This window comes from Garra rufa, chromosome 10 (assembly GCF_049309525.1).
Source record: "Garra rufa chromosome 10, GarRuf1.0, whole genome shotgun sequence".
NCBI classification, from domain to species: Eukaryota; Metazoa; Chordata; class Actinopteri; order Cypriniformes; family Cyprinidae; genus Garra; species Garra rufa.
The window spans coordinates 33,945,359-33,965,702 of record NC_133370.1 but is presented as its reverse complement, the minus strand read 5'-3'; the positions used below and the strand labels follow the sequence as shown (position 1 = coordinate 33,965,702).

Genomic DNA, 20,344 nt, shown 5'->3' with positions numbered 1-20,344 from the left:
CCAGCGGTACTACACTTCGTAACATTCATTCACAAATTTGCGCTACACCACCGCATACAGCGTCTTCACACACAGATGAAACTTACTGCAAAAGTGTGAAGTGTGACCTAAATGCATCTGTAAATAAATACAATTTAAATTCATGTTGCGCACGCTTTAATGACCTTCAAATGGAACATATACGCTGGCTTCGAACTATAAGTGTGTGACAACGCTGTATGCGGTGGCACAGCGCAAATATGTGAATGAATGAAAGTGTAGTAAACGTCAACGGATTTCCCCTGCTCAGGGAGTAGGGAGCAATGAACACTTTGCAGGGACCATGTCAATCGAAACACAGTTCATTCACAGAGCTTACTCCTAACGAGCTGTGTTAACTAAGAGAGACATGCAAAATATGCAGAGCGGGGGGCGCGATCTACCACATGACCAGCCAAGCTAAACAAGTGCTCACTTTCGACACTTTGGCGAGCTAAAGCTTAGACTAAAGCTTTAGCCGCTTTCCCCTTTTCAAACTGGGTTTGTTGTTACGAACGTTTTGTGGTTGTTCCCTCACGTTGTATTTTTGGCCTTATAAATGTTACAAACTGCAATCTTTGTGTCATCTTCACTCACACCAACGACATGTTTACACTCGACTGTGAGTGCGCGCGCGTGACTGTGACGTCATTGCATGCGCCGCTGGCAATAAAAGGATCGGCTAGGAATCGGCAAGAGGAGAAATTGACCGGCCAGTCACCGATCCGGACCGATCATGCGAAAAATCAGCCGATTCCGATCACTAGCCGATCAATCGGTGCATCTCTAAAATATTATTTTTAAATGGTTTCTTGAACATTCCTCTCACCTGTCATTGGTCGATCAAATTTGACAGGCATTATTATGGACACCTATGTAAGTACATGGCCTTGGTGGGAATATTTCAAATGAAATTTTCAAAGTAAATATTATTTTTTATAATATTGATGAATTATCAATGTATTCCTGAGGTCATACCATTTGACCTGCACACCTAAGAATACCTGACCATACCCTAAAAATGTCAAATTATCTCACATTTTAAAGTTACTAACCTTTGCATGCAGCAGTTAGTATCACCAGAGGTCCTTCTCTGTGGTATAATTTCCTGTCACATGATCTTCTTGCAAAATATTAACAAAATGGCTCCTTAAATGGTGGTTACACCACATTGACACTTTAGGATTTGACTTGACTCACGTAATTCCCCAAATAATTTATAATATTTAGAACAATGGTGCTCCATTTACTTTTATTAACTATTAAATAGTACTAATTATGCCAAACCAGCTGATCTGGTGTTTTATTGAGAATTTCACCTTTTTTAAACAAGATCAATCATTTGGTAAAGTTTTTACGGTTACACCACATTGACATTTTTGCAATCATCCCCCAAATATTATCTCAAAATGAATTAAACCCAGAAAATATAGACTTGGTCCACAAAAAAGAGAATGTATGCAATTATTTTGCACATTTATTTTAAAATTATAACCCTTTTAAATTTAATTAAACCATATGGACAAAAAAAAATAATAGTGTCACGTCATTGACCCACTTACCAGTGTTATCAGAGAGTGAAAATTCATAAAACATTTAACTTTTAGAAAAATTCAGTGCCCTTAGACGGACAGATGAATATCAATGAGGAAAATGTCATTTCTAATCATTTGTCCAACCTGATCTGTGTACCTGTGGGAACTTTTTCACAAGACGAAAAACACTCTTTTAGCACTACTCAGTGGACATTTCACATCAAATATGACACGAAACGTACATGGCAGTACGTATTCTGCATTATGCGAAATGTCCTAGGAACATTTTCGTCATGAGATCAGGCTCCATTTGTCACTGTGGGCTAACTGGTGTAAAAAACTTTCCTCCTATAATCTATTTATTTATTTGTTTGTTTTTATTACAATTTCGAAAAATCTTCTTTGTATACTTTGTACAGTATAAAACTAAATTGAATAAAAACAAATATTTCTGAATTGTAATATATTTTTAATTGATGAAATTATATATTTTGGTATGTATTAAATATTTAACTTTTATTTTGATAAAAGACAACAAACGACAAATATCTACATGACAACTTTTTTCACAATTTGTAATGTGCACAAATATATTACGCACAATATGAGCACAGAGGCGAGTCAGGGAGTGATTTCATGTCCTCATGAGGTTGTTTGTTATATGGGCAAGATTCAACCCACATGACTAATCACACACCACAGGTTTAATACCAGGTGTAAAAAAATTTATTATATGAAGGACTGTGTGGATCTTGTGTTACTTGAAAGTGCAAATTAAGCTTTAGTCGTTTGAGGCTAAAATATAGAGAGTAAACTCAGAGACTCACTGCCTGCTGTCTTTCCTTTGAAGCTATTGTGGCAACATTCCTCTCATTCATTAAGAACAGCTGTGAGGTTTCATAGGCTGTTTAAATTCATTTTAATTAAAATCGAGATTATTGATAGCCTCAGATGGAGACTGTTTTCAGATGCCTGTTTATTATGTGAAGCTTGCTATGTTGAAAACAAATGTACTGATTTGACAGGCACAATCAGTATTAAAACAGCATACAATTCAAAGTTTTCTTATAACCTATGTGGTGCTTGTACAGTTTCTGCTTTGAGTGTTTCAACAAACACGGTTTCAAAAAGATACTCCAGCTGAACTCTGAAGTGACCTGACATTTTCCATCTAGTGCAGCAAACAAACTTCTCTGCTCTCATCTGCACTTTCTGAAGGGAGAAATTCTTTTGAAGAGACAGGTCATCATTTTTACATAATCGCCTGATTAATTAAGGATTGTGATTATTTTAAATTATTGTGCACTTCAAACCACACATTACCATATGAATAGAACCAAAAACGGGAAATGCGAATACTATTTCATAATAATTATATTACTGTAAAACAATATTCAGGGTGGCTGGGTTCCAAAAAAACATAGTGAATGATATAGTTGACCAAAAATGGAAATGCTTTAAATAATTAAAAATATTTTAGTACTTAAAATATTATTTCCAATGTCTTTCCACTCTGTGTGTAATATAGAATCTATAGTGGTACTGCAGGGGGTATGCCAATTATTTTAGAACAATATAACGGTTAACTTCAACAAAATATAAAATAAATAAAAACTATGTTGAAAGTCTTTGGCCAAGAAACATGCATAGGGCCTGTGTATGTGTATTAAGCATAAACTTTAAGTGCCATGATCAAAACAGGCAATTAAATGAATGTGTTTATCGTAATTAATTATTATTGTAATTAATTGTTAATGCTTTAATGAGAAAAATAACTAAAATCACATGAAGCTTTGAGAATGACATAATCAAATTAAAAAATTGAGACATAGGGATATAAAAACTATTCATTTAAACAATATATTTTAAATTTACTTAAAAGCGGAAGTGAAGCAGTCAGTCAAGTTTACATTACACAGCAAACCGATTTTCACATTAATTAAAAAATCTGTAACAAACTGATTAAATGTAACCATTAAAAAAAAGTTTGTTACAGCTTTTAGAGCAAGGAGGATGCCACCATCTTGTTTTATGCTCACCCGCAAATACAATTAGCTTACCTGCTGTTAACAGTGTGCTAAAACAAATTACCCATTTAAACCATAGATCTAGTGCTATAGCCTCAAGAAAGTCAAAAACATCAAAGTGTTTTAAGCCATTCAAGCGCAAAACAGCAGGAAAGAGATGTTTTAAATCTCAATGCCATACTTGAAGTGGAGTGATAGATCATTTCTGTGCGCATACACGCAAAAAGCTGCAGCTCGGACAGCACGTCGTGAGTAACAAACTGAGTTATCTTTTGCATCTTCTTAAGCAAATGCACACAAAATTATGTCAGAATGGCTGAAACAACATGTACGGTTTCTGACCCTCAACTTTTATTAAAGTGGAAATCAGTTTACTAAATAATGTAAACTTGACTGACTGAAGGATTTTTCAGAAGAACAGTGGGCAGTAACTTTAGGACAAACAAGGGACTCATGAACAACTATCACTAAACAAAAAAAAACATCATTCAGGTAACAACATAGTATTAAGAATCGAGTGGATGTAAACTTTTGAACATGTTCATTTTTATAAATTCAACTATTATTTTCTCTTGTGGACTATATGTAAATGTCTTTTATGTGAAATATCTTATTCAGGTCAGTAATAAATAAAAAAAAAAACGAACATGCATTTTCTATGATACCTCTTATTTTGGTAAAATTAACATTTTGCAGATTCTGCAAACTTTTGACCACAACTGTATATACAAATATTCAAGAATTTTGATAGCATAGGGAGACGACTCAAAGGAGTGGGCAAAGCTCTTTTGGCGTGCTCACAACAGGTCTGTCTTTAAAGGATAATCATTAAAATTTAGTGATTAAAATCATTTCCCATATTTTCTGAACTCACCGCAAACTCACAACAGAAACTGCCATGTCAGGCTGCTCAAGCAAACAGAGCGATACTGAAAGTACCACAGTGTTTAAACTTGTATTGGAAACCAAGTTAAAAGCATTTTACTCAAAGCTGTCTCTGCACATTACACTGGGGTAGCAGAAAGTAATCTACCAGTATTTACCATTGCAGCAGCTTTAACTTTTAACTTGACTCCTCCTCAGTACATTTTCTCAGTATAAAGACTAGAATAGCTGGAAATAGTAGTGTAACTTTTCCAGGGTGACTGAAAATGTTTAATAGTCTGCTATGACGGCAGCCTATATGCAAGGAAAATACTGACCACCCTATTGATATTCCATCCATTCTCATTATAGAAGCCGATTTTCATTTCCATAAGAATGATTATGAAGTGCAGTTTCCTATAGCAACGGAGAGATAAAATGAGTAGAGAAGAAAGAAAAGATTTGGATTAGTGTATGCATGACAGCAGAGGATTTAATAGCAAAGATGGAGGGGGGAGAGGTGACTAATAAAACTGAGACGTGCAATAAAAAGGTCACGAATGTGAGAGACATGCTGGGAAAAAAAGCAAATGGCTACTTCCCATAAAGTACAGATTCAACTGAAACGATTATGCAGAAATGAATTTCTATGATAAAACAGGGCAAAACAATTATGTTTATTTGTGATTTTAGATGCAGTCTTGAGGGCTGGAAAGGGGAAAAAAAGTACATACACCCATGTAAGAGATTGGAGCTAACGACTTACAATATCTAGGGTAATAAATCAGACTTTCTTTGTGGCCTAAAGCATTTTCAAACCTATTTGCAAGAGATAATGCCACCGATTCCTTTCAGCCTTAGAGACCCACAAGCCTGGCTCATTTATCACAAGCCTTTTAGGAGAGGGGCCGAATGGCCCTCATCTCTACCTACTAACTAGGTTTATCATCCACTCTGTTAGCACTTATCATTTAATAATTTACCTTTCCAAATATACACTACCACTCAAAAGTTTGGCTTTTTGAATATTTCTATTCAACAAAAAAGAATTAACTTGATCAAACGTGACAGTAAAGAGATTTATTCGCAATAAAAATCTTTTGTAACATTAAAAATTATGTTCTTTTGAACTTTACATTCATGAATTTTCTAGAAGAAATATATCATGGTTTTCACAAAAAATATTAAGTGGCACAAATTTTTCCAAGCACCAAATCAGCATATTAGAACGATTTCTGAAGGATCACGTAACACTGAAGACTTCGCCATTACAGGAATATTTTAAAATGTATTTTTAAAAAAAAAAAACTGTTATTTATTTTTGATTAAAAAAATATATGTTTTTGTATTTTTGGTCTTTTAACTGACTGACTTTTTAAAAAAAAAAAACATTTTATAAAATCTGAGACCCCACTTTTGAATGGTAGTGTATTTCTCTTAAATTTAATATTCTCGCAGTAACATTACAGAGCCATATCTGATTTGTAAGCTACAGCAGGGGGCATCACGTACAGGTGAGTCACATTGACTACATTTTCATGATGTTTCTTGGTTCTACTTTTTGGAACTTTACAGACGTCACTATGAACGTTGCCGTAATAAAAACAGCATGAAGTTTCCTCAAAATTTCCCTGTTGTGCTCCACAGCCTACAGGTATGGAATGAAATTAGGGTGAGAATTTGACATAACTCCGAAGTGAACTATCCTTTTAACAATAATAGTTGGCCTCACGTCTAACTACTAATGGTAGGCTGTCAGGTTCATGCTGAACGGTCATTAATAAAAGTGCTAATGATTTATGACACCTCATTCAGTTATAATTTTAACCTAATAATCAACTAATCAACTTATCACAGTCTTTCAAACTAGTAGAAGGTATCTGTCACATTCAACTTCTTGTGCTTTAGTCTGATTTGGACCATGGCTTGAGCACATTAGGTGGTCAGCTGTGACTAATACTCCCCATGCTGAGGTCAGAATTTCTGTCACAGTGTCTGCATTTATTTGTTGTTTCCTGGTAGGTGGTGGCACTGCACTCCTTACAGCCCCTCTCTTTTGTCCTTTAGTGGGTTGAAAGGATTCTTTTTACTTTTCTTATATTGTTGTCTGAGAACACATCTACACCTGGTCAGGTACCTGCACTCTCTAGATGTGACCCTGAACCACAAAACCAGTCGTAAGGGTCAAAAAAGCTGAACAGATAAGCTTTCCAGTTATGTATGGATTGTTAGGATAGGATATTTGGTCGAGGTACAACTATTTGAAAGTTCTAAGCAATGCATATTACTAATCAAAAATTACGTTTTGATACATTTACAGAAGAAAATTGACAAAACATTGTCATGGAACATGATCTCTACTTAATATCCTAATGATTTTTGGCCATACAATGTATTTTTGGCTATTGTTACAAATATACCAATGCTACTTAAAGGGATAGTTCACCTAAAAATGAAAATTTGATGTTTATCCGCTTAACCCCAAGGCATCCAAGATGTAGGTGACTTTGTTTTTTCAGTAAAACACAAACAAAGATTTTTAACTCAAACCGTTGCAGTCTGTTAGACATATAATGTCAGTGAATGGGCACCAAATCTTTAAAAGTAAAAAAAAAAAAACATGCACAGACAAATCCAAATTACACCCAGCGGCTTGTGACGATACATTGATGTCCTAAGACACGAAACGATCGTTTTTTGTGAGAAACTGAACAGTACTTATATTTTTTACCTTTGATATACAGCAATGTCCAACCGTCCCAAGCGCATACTCAGCATCCTGCGTGTTACCACGCAAACGCCGGAAGGGGAAAAACAATCGCTGCAGACCCTCCACACTTTTACTGAGTTTATGGGTGTGTTGATATCCAGCCGAAGAGCAAGCAACTATAACTTCAAGCGATCAGGCTCAGAAGTTGGGAATCGGTGAACATTCAACAGTCCCGGATGAGTTCGCGCAAGCAAAATCTTTTAGCTTTAAAGTGGTTTGAACAATCAGGATAAGTGCAAGTAATAACCATTTTAAATAGCCAATTTTGAATAGACAATAATTTGGATTTGTCTGGGCATGTTTTTTTTTACTCTCAAAGGTATGGTGCTCATTCACTGACATTATATGACTAACAGACTGCAATGGTTTGAGTTAAAAATCTTCGTTTGTGTTCTACTGAAGAAACAAAGTCACCTACGTCTTGGATGAACTGGGGGTAAGCAGTTAAGCAGTAAATTTTCATTTTTGGGTGAACTATCCCTTTAAGGTTTTGTTGTCCAGGGTCACAAATGTATTGCTGCAATGCATCTGCAGACTATAATAGTTCCTCACGGATGCAAAATAAACATAGAAGACATCTTTGGGTCCATATGTTACATATAATATCTGAAATACATTATATTTCTGACATAATGTTACATAAAACTGGGTAAAACCTACTAGCAGACAGACATCCCAGGAACAAGATTCTGACAGAGTCTTTATGAGTTTCTTATTGTTTTACCTTGGTTAATTTTATGAGAGTCATTTGCTTCCTGTTAACGTCTGGATTAAATCCAATCAGGGCTTTCTGAGAAACAGACCAGTCCTTCAGTATGAGCAAGAGATATCCGGCATAGAGTTTCCAGACATACAGTTTGACCACAATATCACTTGCGGTTTATGAAATGATTATGACAGTAGCTCAAAAATATTCAATCAGTAGAATCCAGAAAGTCTCAAAGTTTGGCTGTCTGCAAGTGCATTACAGTAATTACAGAGCAAAAGATGACACAAAGCATTATAATCATGTCTCGGCTTGAAACACGCTTCCACTAAAGTAAGTTGCGGTTACATTATCTGCTCTAAACCAGTTATAGTAACAAACATACTAATTACAGATCAACAAAAAAGATTTTACTTGCTCACCAAGTTGGACCAATAATTTAAATATAATATTAAAAAAAAAAAAAAAAAAATTCTAATTTTAAACAAACAACTCTGTGCTGCTGCTTTTTTAGTACTAACACAAGGTCATCTTTATTTTAAGTCCTACATAATTAGAAACAACAGTCATGTTTACATAGTACTCATTCAAACCACATGAGTTTCTACAAAGCTCATTATTTCAATACGAATTTCATGTACGTGAAAAACCATCCATCATTTTGCCACGGTTGCTTTTCTGTTTAAATGGTCTCTTGTATTTGTCCAGAGGACAGACACAGTTGGAAAGAGGAGGGAGCCCTTCTGTGATGGTTGGGCAGTCACCAGCACCCCCTCTATGCCAGGACTCCCTCAGTCTTCTCCATCTGGCACACCAGTAGGAAGATGAAGCGCCAGAACTGCATCTCCCCGTTCTCCTGCATGCTGCTTCCTCTTGTCCTCATGATGCAGTCTGGAGACTGCACTCAGTTGGACTCACAATAAATAAATAAATAAATAAACCCCAACCGTTTCCATCAAAAACTACAAACCCTGTCCATACCCTTTAAAAACAGCTTAAGACAGCACCTAGCTCCCTTCAACACTACTGAAGTAGTTGCTGTACGCTTTGTGGAAGATTTTTGTCTATAATGGCTGACAGAAAACTGACTTGTTTTTTGCATTCAGTCATGATGAATTGAGAATATTCCACGGTTCGCTCCAGAGGTGACCATACAGTGAGAGGAGAAAGTGCTAGCGGAGGTATTTTTGCTGAGCAAAAAACACAATGTTTGCTAAAATAAAACAAACACAGATTTGTTTCGGAGCAGCTGGTCAGCGCTGACCTTTTGATTTGAAGCTGGACTGTAATTATCCCCAATTACTTCACTAAACCATCCCTACATTGTGAATACCAATTGATTATGGAAACCCAAACAAATGAGAAAAAAAAAATCTTTATTTTAAAATCTTTATGATCTGAGTCATATCTAGAAACCAGAATATCACAAACTTGAGGCTGAATACTTCTGACATTTGACAATAACCAACCTAGCAACCAATTACCAATGCTCAAGCAACACACAACATCTTAGCAACTGCAAAATACAGCAACTCTTCCAAGAGTATTTCATGCCAGTAAGCAAAATCTAAACAGTGTTTCAATAACATTTTTAAATCAGCAATAAAATCGTTTGACAATGATATCATAAATGTTTATTTAACTCAAATTATGCTAAAAAAAACTGTTTTTTAGACTTAAAGGAATAGTTCATCCAAAGATCTACTTTCAGACAAACACAATCAGAGTTTTATTAAATCACATCCTGGCTTTTCCCTGCTTTGTAATGGCAGTAAATGGGGCTCAATATTTTGAAGCTTCAAAAAGCACATCTATCCATCATAAAAGCAATCCATAGGACTCCAGTTAATGCCTCCTAAAGCGAAGTAATGGGGTTTTGCAAGAAAAATATCTATATTCAAAACTATTCAAAACAGCATTATCACTGGCTTCCAGCAACTGTCGCATGTGCATTTACGAGAGAGTCCAGTTATGATGTATGACGTAGAACAGTGTTTCTCAACCCTGGTGCTGGGCGCCCCCCAACACTGCACATTTTGTATGTCTTCCTTATCTGACACACCCATTTCAGGTCCTGGAGATGTTTTCTAATGAGCTGATGAGTGCAATCAGCTGTGCTTGATAAGGGAGACACACAAAATGTGCAGTGTTGGGGGGCGCCCGGGACCAGGGTTGAGAAACACTGACGTAGAATGTAGGCACAGCAGAAGTTCAGGTGAGAAATCACACTTATGTTTGGAGTGAGATGAGAACAGGAGTGAGTTCTTTTGGGCAATACTGTAGATTCATCTTAGTATCCGTTTTAAAATGCACGTATAATGTTTTACATCACACATCGTAACTCAACTCTCTTATGAATGTTCATACAGCAGTTGCCCCTGCCATGATATTATTTATTATAACTCTGATTGTGATCATCTGAAAAATGAAAGACATTTACACCTAGATTGGCTTGAGAGTGAGTAAATTATGGGATAATTTTCAATTTTGGGTGAACTATTCCTTTATGTATTTAAATTAATAATTTACTATAATATAACTCTAATTTTAATTAAACACAAAATCAAGACGCAAACTTCAACCAAAAACTACTGTTTTTATTAAAGAATATACAGTTCTTTAAAGTCAACTGTAAGGCCCTGTCTGTTTTATTTTTTCCCAAATTCCATTTTATTTTATTTTTTCAAAATTCCATTTTTATTCCATTTTAACTTTTCTGGATTGCATTTTTGCATTTGTAGACTTTGTTTTAATGGTTAAAAAAAAAAAAAAAAAAAATATATATATATATATATATATATATATATTAATCAAAAAGCATGTCTAACTAATTAAAATCATTAAACGTAGACAATTAAGCAGCAAATAATTAAAAGTTACAATTTTTTACATTTTTAATATCCTATGAAATACTGTTTTTCCCCCAAATTTAGTTTTGTTTTTTTTCCGGATTCCATTTTAATGGTTTCATTACAATTTAATAATTAAAAGCATCTCTAACTGACTGATTTTATATTCAAAAAAAAAAAAAATTTTTTTCAAAAATATGCTGTGTATTTACATTTTTCTATTAAACATTCCTTAATAAATAATGTTTTAATAATAATTTTAGTAGGAGGAGGAGGAGTACTACTATCATTACATTCAGTAATATATTTCTGTCACAGTTTCTTCAAGTTAAACCAAACTTTTAATTTGACAGGTTGCGGTGAAGACCGTTGCTGTGAATTTTTTTTTTCTCAAAGAAATGCCAAAATGCTCATGAAGTGATTCTCAGAGCAGTTCTAGAGATTATGTTCATGTGTTCAGGTCGTATTTGAGGCAGCAGAAGCTGAAAACACAGTGAGTGCCACGCATGCTTCAGTATGTGTATAGTGAATGAAACCGTACATCTGCACAGAGAGGCTGAACATGCAGGATTCATATTTAAATAGTCTATTTGCGGCTTAATATTCACAGATAGTAGTCAATATTGTATTTTGATTTGTGTGAAATGACCTTTTTTTATTTATTCATCCCAAATTTGGCAAACTCTTGACATTCCACATTATACAGTAAATTCCATTTTTTTTGTACTGGATTCTACGATTCCGTCTGCGTTTTGCACATCACAGAAATCTAGGCCCTACAATCGGTTAATTTGTCAATACTCCCAGTTTCTTTTTTAAAAAAGTTCAAAAACAAGCAGCTTTGTCATAATTATAGCAGAAATCACAAAAATATTGTAGCCTTTTATTTGGGGGACTTCAGATAGGGGACTTCTGAATCTAAACAGTTGAGAACCACTGGTCCTGAGTAACCAAACTATCAACAGGGCAAATAACACTTTTGAAAGAGGGGACTTCCATTCCACAGCCGACATATATTTTCTCCAATTCATATTTTCACAAGCAGGACGTCTCCTCCCACTTACACTGATCTGTCCTGTTTAACAGAATTGGCCTCTATATAATGTGTTCTACAGACTATTATTGGTTTTGTGAACATCTTAACACTTAAAAACAAGCACTGCAATCCAAATCACTGTTTGACAGTCAACCCACCTACACCACAACAACTGCACGTCACAGTAATCTAAACAGAGCTGCACAAGAGCCTCCCTTATCAATATTCAAAGGAGCCCACACACAGCAATTTTTTTAATTGTTAAACACACACGGCCATTAATGCTGCATAAACGTTAAAGAATCCTCTCTATCAGTACTGCGACTTGCAACTCCCTCTACATTCATCTTCCTGAGTGACAGCACACAGGACCACATGCATGTCAATATGACAAGCGGCTGCCTGAGTTTATTGGATTATTGAAAATCGCGGTGACAGAAAAGAGTAGTAAGAAGTGAATCAACAAAGACAGCGAGGGAAACTGTGTACGTGTGTCTGCGTGTTTGGATTAGAGTATGGAGGGGGAGGTCACCTTCACACGACACTCTGGCAGTAATCGTACCTTGGACACGTCCTTTTGCCTAATGGAGCCACCACAATGGTGACGGGGCCCGGTGACTAATGCGCTAATCTAATAAGTCACACGCAAAACCACAAACTGGACATGGCCTGTGGCGTCACTGGCGCACTACAAGAGCTAGGGGTGGGTGGTATGAATAGAATCTTATATAATGGTAGGAGTAATACCTAAAAATATTAAACTTCTAGAAAATACAATATACTTTTATGTTAAGGCAGATTACCGATAAATCAACAAAAGTAAAATTGTATACTATTTTGTCTAAACAAATAAAAATTAAATGGTAAAAGTTCAAATTTGAAATGCTTCAAGTGAATTTAAGCATCATGTCATTATAATGTACAGCATTTTAAAAAATGGATATCGGGTTAAAAGAGAAGTTCACTTCCAGAACAAAAATGTACCCTCCCCCCTTGTCATCCGAGATGTTCATGCCTTTTTTTCATCGTCGTAAAGAAAATATGTATTTTGAGAAAACCATTTCAGGATTTTTCTCCATACAGTGGACTTCTATGGTGCCCTGAGTTCGAACTAGACAAGCGTTTAAGGGTCAAATAGTATATAATTAAAAATAAATAAATAGCCAATCATTTCTTCCTCTGCTGGGATCATTTACAAGTGCATTTAAACTGCATTTTGGAAGTTCAAACTCGGGGCACCATAGAAGTCCACTATATGGAGAAAAATCCCGAAAAGATTTCCTCAAAAAACTATTTCTTTACAACTGAAGAAAGACATGAACATCTTGGATGACAAGGAGGTGAGTACATTATCTTTTTGTTCTGGAAGTGAACTTCTCCTTGAAGTAGCAGAAAACCTTATTAGCTCAGTATAAAAACCGCCCTATCAATCTATGGAGAGTCCCCATAAACCACATATACAAGTGTGTGTGTGTGTGTGTGTGTGTGTGTGTGTGTGTGTGTGTACCTGGTATTCATCACGTTGTGGGGACCAAATGTCCCCGCAAGGATAGGAATACCAGTAGATTTTGACCTTGTGGGGACATTTCTCAGGTCCCCATGAGGAAACAGGCTTATAAATCATGCACAATGAGTTTTTTTGATGAAGTAAAAGTATGCACAGTCTCCTGTGAGGGCTAGGTTTAGGTGTAGGGCGATAGAAAGTACGGTTTGTACAGTATAAAAACCATTACGCCTATGGAATGTCCCCATAAAACATGTAAACCCAACATGTGTGTGTGTGTGTGTGTGTGTAGAATTTCCAGCAAAAATAACTACATTTGGCCTACATTGTGAAAACAAAAACAAAGGAGTCTTCATCTCATTTAACTGGTGTTTAGATGAAGGCCTAGCATCAGTGCAAAAACAGCTGCTTCACATTATGCAATACGTACAAGCATTGATGCATTTTAAATATGGCTGATCAAGCTAGGAGTAAAGCTGTAAACAGTCAAATGCACATTTGCAAACCTGTGACCACAAATCAGCTACATTGTTCCCACTAAACGTTGGACGTCGGATAGACGTGCAGATCATGTTTATATTGGGTCCGTCGGTCCATGACCAATTCTGGACATCTATTCGACGTCCAAACTAGGTCCACTATTAGGACGTCCAACCATGACCCAACTTGGACGTCATTTTGACGTTCAACATTTGACCTAATCTGGCTTATTTTTTTGGACGTCATTTGGACGTCTATGGCAGTTGTGATATACACATTGGACGTCGGATAGATGTGCAGATCATGTCTATATTGGGTCCGTCGGTCGGACCAATTCTGGACATCTATTCAACGTCCAAACTAGGTCCACTACGTCATTTTGAAGTTCAACATTTGATCTGGGTTTTTTTCGACGTCATTTGGACGTCTATGGCAGTTGCAGTAAATGTGTTTTACAAAATATAACCTATTAACACGATTATACATATGAATACAGATTATTTATAAACAAACAATATTTATTATCTGTATGAATATTTATTGATTTGGTAGTCCATATGTTTTTTTTTGTTTGTTTTTTTTTTACATTTTCCTGTTTTCCTTTAACAGTTTTTATTCTATTTGAAGTAGCCTATAATCAAGTTATTTATTTTTTAATGTTATATATAGCGGAGGCCATCTAGTAAGTGATGTGTAGGTAAACCTCACTTCCTGATCTAAACAGACGCACTAGCCTCCTAGTGAGCGCGTCCGCCCCCGGTGCCGGAGACCCGGGTTCGAGACGGTGGAGCGGGTGCGTCAAGACCTGTGTGTGAGGGGTTACAAATACTGTGTATATATATATATATATGCATAAATTTATATGTTTTATTTTAAAAAAATCACGTTTGGACCACTTTTGGAGTAGCCCTCACATGGAGGTCCCACCAACGTCAACATTAGACGTGCGGTAGACGTCGAAAAAAGACGTCGCCTGGCGTTACAAAACAACCCCATCAATGGACGGAAATTGGACGTCCAAAAATTACATGGAAAAGACGTCACTACGACGTCACATTGCGCAGTGGGTTTATTAACATTTCTTTCTTTTCTTTTTAGAAACCTGGCAACCGTAAACGACATTGGTTTTATTATACTGTCATACTGTTCAACCATAACATGAGCCATTAAAGAGGTCATGTTTTATTTTGGTTGTCAAACACTGAATTATGATCAAATATCAAACACACATATAAAAAATGTAAGCACCAGTATTAACAAGCGTCCAAAGAATAGGCTTTCACTCATGAACAAGCTGGAAACAATACATGAGCTGGCTTTCAAAAGTACAACTTGCCGAGTAAGGCCTCTTTCTTTGCTCAGATACCCTCTAAAATAAATCAGGGCAGGGGCTATCCAATTACCTTTCAGCATAAACCATCAAAGCTGTAACTTAAGCAAATAATGCAGAACCTAAAACATGAGCCCCTCTTCAAAAAAGCCTCAGCTACTGTTCTTATAAAGGGTCTGGGCCATTTCTAGGCCAAAGTCTGTTTCCACTTTTCGTTAAATGGAGATGTCCCATAAAACTGTGGTGTAAATGCTTTATAATGCCACCAGCAGGCCCACTAATGGAGAACCTGTTTTCAATCAGCAGCCAAATTACTACAGAATTAGCTTCGAGACACTTAACTTCTTCATTGGCCTCTAAACACTGAAGAGCCTGAGAAATATGAAAACTTTGTAATTTCGAAATGACAGCAACTTGGGTGGAGAAAACACAATGGGTGTCTTCCAACTGGCATTCAAAGGGTCATAGGGTTCCAAATGAAAGTGAGCAACTGAACCCTCCCAAAAGCCCATGTTACAAGGCCGTAACTGAAGTGTACAAATAATGGTAACTTTAAAGGAACTGTTCACTTAAAAATGAAAGTCATTCCAAACTGGTATTCCAAACCCTTTAAGTATGTTTGTAAGTATTTATGATCAAGACATTGCGATTCATTTTGAAACCTTGCAAAATTCACAACCCAGGCTCATGAAAATATGTGCCTTTACACACCTTCTGCACGTTTCAAGGCAGTTTCAAAGTGAAATGTCCAGTGAGTAGAGCTAATACATAGGTTCAATACGTGACCATGGAACGTATTTATTATGTTGGTACAGGCATGTATTGCTGCATTTTTATTACGCTGCTTGAGGTACATTGTGTGGCAGTTCAGAATCAAATATCCGGCCGTGTTGCTAAAGGTAAGGAGCTCTTCATCACTCAAATGCCACGATGTATCGCGTGAGCTACCGAGCAAACCTACTGAATTAGAAAACTCATGCATATGAAGCTGTATATGTGACGACACAGCGTTCAAAAGTATCCGTTTTCAAATCGCGAAGGATGTTAAAATGGTTTTGAAGTCATAATATTCTGCAAGTAATTGTGTGAAAATTAGGCTTTTTTTAATCAAAATATGTACCTGTAAATCATACTTTGTGTGAAAAGAAATAAAAAATTTAATTTTGCCTCTAGTATTAATTTCAACTGGAAACTGCAGTGATTTGCACATATAGGTACATTTTTTCAGTTTTGCAGAAATCTATATGAGGCATGTATTTCCAATGAGCCTATGTTGAAAATTCTATAGCATCTTTAATTGGTGCTGTACATCTGTAAAAGTAAAGTATACTTGTGGTGTTTGGTAAAAATCAACAAACCAACATAGAGATACAGCAGTTTTTATACACTATTGGGTCCTGCAAGTGAAGCAATAAAGAAACCTTTGTTCAAGGGCAAAGCAATTACATGTAGTCTTTCAAAGCTTTGTTTTTGTTTTTTTTAATTCAGGTGCTCATGACCTCCCTGAAGTTAACAGAACATTAGCAATCAACAGATTTGCAACAGATCTTGCCTAAAAACTTTTAGAAAACTGAAAATATTTCGACCACACTGACTGTGCCACATGACTCCTAAAAAAAGTGTTGACTAGGCTGAATTGTTTAAATAAAAACCGTGTATTCCCATGCCAGAGCCCAATGTGCCACTGAGAAGTCCAAAAGGCTCTCAGTTCCCAGATATGAGTCCTATAAACGTTGATCCCCGACACCACAACCGATGCATTACAGAAATAAAATCTCTCATTAGAGCCCAGGCCCTGAAATTACCCAAATTCAGCGCATATGGAAACCATAAGACAGCGTCAGCAAGGGGGAAGTTTGCACCAAGTGGCTTTTCAGCATGTGGCAACAGAGGGCCGAACATTTTGAACGTGCCAATTAGTTCTCTCTGCCAGAATAAAATAGGTAAGAGGGTTGAAGAGACCAAATTATATTGACACAAACAAAACTGCTAAAAATACTCAAAGATTCGTTAGAAACAACTGTGTATCTTGCTTACAGGGCATCTGTTATGGTTTCATGCTCTTTACTGACAGCTGCAATGAGACTTACGTTATTAATGTAAAACATGCTGACCCATGTATCCACAAGATTTTTTGTACTGTATTTTATTTCAGCAGGTCACAGTGATTGACTGTATTGTTCAGTCATTCACCAAAGCAACAAATACAATGACATAAATGTGCCTGTGATCCAATCACACGTGTGCTACTGGGGGCGATATTGTCAGTTCATCTTAATGCCTGTCAAAATACAGACCACAAATTTTCTCCAGCCAGCCATTAGCCTCAGGAGCCATTCTGTCTTTATGAACAAATCCAGAACTGACAGAATATTAAACTAATTAGACAGGCCGATCGAACAGTACCAGAAGGCTGCACAGGATCAAGAAAACATTGCCGTCTTTGGCCAAATTATTCCAGACTTCTGATGCAATTGCACGAAACTTGCTCTTGAGCTTTTCCAGATCATTTGATTTTGCTTCATGAGCACTCTGAAGTTCTTCATATATGCTTGTTTGTTTGTTTTTAATCAATAAAAACACTGGACCGTTAAAAGCCTTGCCTGCAGTGTTCACGTATGGTCATGTATATTATAGGCTCCCTTCTTAAAATAACTCCTGACAGACAGAATTGCTGTGTGGAAGGACCTAGGAAAGGGCAACAAAACCAGCGTAACAAATAACGCATAATATCTATAGCATAACAAAAGTGGCATTGTTCTGTTGCATGAGAGTTGTTAAAGGGACAGTTCACTCACAAATTAAAAGTCTGTTATTATTTATTCACTCTTATGTTGTTATAAATCTGTATGTACTCTTTTCAGGAGCTGTTAGGCAGAATGCAAGACACTAACAGCCCCAGTCACCATTCACAATGTCTGGGGGAAAAAAAGATGCTGATGAAAGTGAATGGTATAGGACCTCCATACCGAAAAACTCGGTTTGTGGCAAGGGAACGATAAAGTCGCACAGGTAAGAATAACATTGGCTCGAGGAAATAATGAAAGCATTTTGATTTATGGATGAACTAGCGTTTTAACGTGCAAGCTTTACTTCTCATTTAAATCTCACTAACACATTTCTGAGAAGCCCCACCAAAATATGTCCTAAAACAGATCAAATAATACTTTCTAACAGAGCGGTATGGATATAAGAGTTGGTTTGAACTGCCTTCCGATTTAGAAACATGTATAAACTCATTATGCGATGTAGCGATGTTTGATTTTAATGCGATTAGAAATACAGAACTCAGCAGACATCGTCATTAAAGGCAGCCTACGGCTACGTTTTGGTTAAAACTGCATAAAAAGACCAATATGTTTGTATAACAACGTTACATCTATGTGGGAGTGTGCGTTTTAAAATATGCACGCTCATCCACAGACGGTGGCATCTTGAAAAAATGCACTAAATCTTGTCCACGTACGTGTTTGGAATTAATTTCCACACGCCGTTTTCATAATCACACCAGACTGAATCAGTTCAAATGTATGCATAAGTAAACAAAACATTGACACGATTGCACAACACTAATATGTGGCATATTTTACATGAGATGAAGCATCTTTTAAGAAGTGAGCTCTCGCACAGGCAGCTTAGTGACATATGTCCCGCGACACTTGTTCTGTATGTTTGTCTTTTACTCTAGAAGAAAATACGCCAGATATTATAGACTACATATGGTCAATAGTTGAACTTCTTAAGTCATCATTAACTAACGTTAGTTAATTTGCATGACAGAACTAACGTTACGTTGCGCCCTGCACTTGCTCTTAGACCACGAGGTACTAAAATGAGAATCAAAGCAGGAAAACATAGTCAGCCTTGCTTATAACTTGCTATTCTGAGAAAGGAACTCATCTGCAATGGTCCTGTGTGTAAACCAACCTAAACTACAAATCTATAAGTTTTTAAATCGCTCGGTTAGCTCGTACACTAGCTTAGCCGACGTCAACTCGCCCGTTAGTTGCTCTTAAGAAATACTAGAATTTCGCGATCACTCCAACCCTCGTGGCTGAGAAGCTTGTTCATTAATGCAAATAATAATAACCTTAAAAGTGCTGCTTTATGCAAAGCAAGTGTCACGAACAAGCCCGAATAAAGAAGGAAACGCACTGAACTCACCGTCTCTCCGTTCCGCCGCGGTTTGCATTTCTTTCCGTGCACGGCAACCGCTCGTTTCACCCGGTTCAGTTGGCCACGTACAAATCCACTTTTAAAATCGACTGGAAAATTCTTTGATTCCACAGAGTAACGACTCTTCCTCTACTAATGTGCCACGCGGCCGTTATAATCCCGTTATTGAGACCGGTTGCTATAACTACGGCAGAGTGGAAAAGCTTCTATTGTTGTGAATCCAGAGTTTGTGTCTCACGGACTTCTGCTCCAGAGCGGTCGGAGACTCTCTGCTGGTCTGCCTGCCTACAGTCCCCTCAATCACGCTGTCTCCCTCCCTGGCTGGCTTACAGGTTGCTCGCGCGCGTTTTCGGAAGCATTCGTGACCATTCGGCCGTTCACGAATCGATTAGATTAGTCTCTGCTTAGATTAGTGTGCTCGCTTTATGAGACATAGGTATTTAGTAGGGTTTAACCTAAACCAATCCAGATATTAAATTACATTTAACCTAAATAAAATGCATTTAATCAAAGATAGTATGTTATAATTTTAATGTATTACATTACAATATCATCATCATCCCAGTCCTGTTGCACGCACCACACATGTTGGGTTTCCATGTTTTATGGGGACATTCCATAGTCGTAATGATTTTTATACTTATTAACCCTACACCTAAACCTATGCCTCACAGGAAACTTTTCAAAAATGTTCATTCTGTATGATTTATAAGCTTGTTTCCTCATAGGGACCAAAAAGTGTCCCCACAAGGACAAGGATTTTGGATATTGCTATATTTGTCCCCATAACACACGGTATACCTGAACATACACACACAAAACAGTCAAATTATTAAAGTTGACATTGTTCACTGGCACAGTGTTACGTATGTATTTGAATATACATATTGGCGGCACTGAACGTAAACAATGCCACTAAACCGAAGAAAACTTGCATATTTTGCTGATTATTGCTGCTTAAAATAAGAAATTATTTTATAATAATATGTTTTAATAATTATGTTTTGGGCTGTACTAATCGTTCGGACTGTGAAAAACATTTGGAGTAT

General features: G+C 36.6%; 1 protein-coding gene across 8 annotated transcripts in view; it reads right to left on the bottom strand.

Moving 5' to 3' along the window:
• The window catches only part of ptprfb (protein tyrosine phosphatase receptor type Fb), a 224,462-nt gene extending 204,903 nt beyond the window's left edge, over nucleotides 1–19,559 (bottom strand). For all 8 annotated transcript variants that reach the window (XM_073848873.1, XM_073848876.1, XM_073848878.1 and 5 more), the window contains exon 1: nucleotides 19,284–19,559. The gene's annotated coding sequence lies outside the window, so the exon portion shown is untranslated. The remainder of the gene's footprint in view (nucleotides 1–19,283) is intronic.
• Between the last annotated feature and the right edge of the window lie 785 nt (nucleotides 19,560–20,344).